General features: G+C 36.1%; 1 long non-coding RNA gene across 1 annotated transcript; it reads right to left on the reverse strand.

The window, feature by feature from the left end:
* Window positions 1–11: 11 nt before the first annotated feature.
* LOC112141295 lies at window positions 12–1,468 on the reverse strand. The gene is made up of 4 exons (XR_002918350.2): window positions 1,393–1,468; window positions 1,164–1,205; window positions 922–978; window positions 12–825 (listed from the first exon to the last, which is right to left on the reverse strand). It is a non-coding gene; the product is annotated as an uncharacterized LOC112141295 (long non-coding RNA).
* Between the last annotated feature and the right edge of the window lie 806 nt (window positions 1,469–2,274).

A 2,274-nucleotide genomic window follows, 5' to 3' on the forward strand; every position in this document is an offset into this window, starting at 1 on the left:
GCTGGACAAGAGCCTGAACTGGTCAGCAAACATGGACTGCATCTACAGGAAGGGGCAGAGCAGGCTATACTTTTTAAAAAGACTCGACTCTTTTAACATCTGCTCGGAACTCCTTTTTATGTTCTGTCAGTCCGTTGTTTTCAGTGCTTTGTTTTATGCAGTGGTGTGTTGGAGGGGCGGTGCAAACAAAAAGGACTTAAAAAAACTAAATCGCCTGATCAAGAGGGCGGGCTGTGTGGTGGGCCGAAACATGGAGACGGCAGAGGTGGTGGCTAAGCGGAGGATGCTGACCAAGCTGGAGAGCATAATGACAAACACTGGTCACCCTCTACATGGACTGTTCGCCGCCCAAAGGAGCGTCTTCAGCAACCGCCTGCGCTCTCTACCATGCTCCACTGAAAGGCTCAGGAAGTCCTTCGCACCGAGCGCAATAAGACTTTTCAATGTAGCTGGGGGGGGCAAGAGGGGGCGTCTGAACGACTAACTATTTTTATTTATTCATACAGTAATTTTAACACTTTTAATTGCTTTTAACAGCTCCATAATTTTAATGCTTTTAATCTAACCTGTTTTATAGCTGTTTCTAGCTTTATTTACTTTGAACCTGCTTGTGTGTGTGTTTGGAGCAATGGATGAATTTTTGTAAGTTCCTTCGGGATTAATAAAGTACTCTATCTATCTATCTATCTATCTGGCAGTCTGTCATTTTTAGAGTCACAGCTGCATGGATGGAGATCATGTTTCCATAGAGACAGATCTTACCTGCAGACGCTCCTGTCTTCACATCAGAGTAAACTGAGTTCTCTGCTGGTTTCTGTCTCTTTTCTGTCGGAAGGATCAGGAAATATTTGATGTGATTCAACTGTTCAATAAGTCTATCATAAAGCATGTATTGCATAAACGTTACTATTATTTTCTCACTTTTCTTAGTGAAGGTTTTAAGCTTGATTGAAGAATATGTAACCATCCTGGATTCACCTGAAACAACATTTACATTTATCTTTTATTTTGTAATTTCTTCTGATCTCATCTAAAAGTTTATAATTTAATTAGGATTTAATTCCTTGTTTATACATATCTGATAGAAAATCAGTCATTTTGTTAGAACAGATCAGCAATTTTGATGTAAATGTTAAAAATCTTGAATGATTCTTTCATTTTACCTGTGTTTTCATCTTCTGGATCATTCTGAATTTCTTCAGGACCTTTGTGGGATTTAAACAGAGAAGAAAAACCTTCAAAATGAATTTGACAAATATAATCCAATGGGAACAAAATGTTTTCAATATGCTTTTAGATTAGACATTAAGTAATAGAACTGTCATGTTTAGTTTATTTTTTCTCAGGTCAAAGTTAAGGAATAAATTGAGATCAGTCAAAGTTTAGACGAACCATGAAGAAGAACGTCGTCATTTCTGTGCTGACCTTCATTGTGGTCTGCAGTAGTGATCTGGTTGTTGTGCTGAGATCTACTAAAATACATGTAAATACAATGATTATCATTATTGAAAATATGAACTCCAAGAAAATCAACTGTTATACTATTACTAAAAGTAAAAAATACAAACCTGATTTTGTCTGAGTTTGGAAATGAAAAAATAGTTTAAAGTTATTTATCTTGAATTCATTTGAGATGATCATGAATAATATTTAATTGAAATAAAAAAAAAATTCTCACCTCTTGATCTTTTGCAGAAAAACCAAAGCATGAATATGAGAATTACCAAAATTACAGACGTTAGAACAAAAACCAGCACAGGAAATGAGGAGCTGACGGGTCTGGATGTTGCTGCAAAAATATGTTTTAATAAAATACAAGTGAATATTCTCAATAAAAGCATTTATAATGATCTTTTCAAAATGGTTAAACTCACCAACAACAGTGATTGGATCACTGAACTCTGAGTGATAAACTGGTTCTCCTCTTCCTCCTCTGCATCTGTAAACTCCTTCCTGTGAGACACTGATTTGTTCATTTGAAAGGAAATCAGCATCTTGTTTGGTCAGCAGTTTGGAGGATTTCTCTCCTCTGAACCAGAAAAATATCCAACCAGATGATGAAGACTTCACTGAACAACTGAGGATCACTCTGTCCTCTACTGGAGACTTTGTCATGTTTAGTTCAGACTTTGGTTTGTGAGCTGTGGAGATAACACAACATATCTGTCTGAACACCTACCAAAATGTATAGGAGAAGATGAAATAAAACATACATTAACATATTCATAAAAGAGTAAACCAAAATAAAAAATCTGCACACCTGAAACAGATAAT

Source organism: Oryzias melastigma, linkage group LG17 (assembly GCF_002922805.2).
Source record: "Oryzias melastigma strain HK-1 linkage group LG17, ASM292280v2, whole genome shotgun sequence".
NCBI lineage: Eukaryota > Metazoa > Chordata > Actinopteri > Beloniformes > Adrianichthyidae > Oryzias > Oryzias melastigma.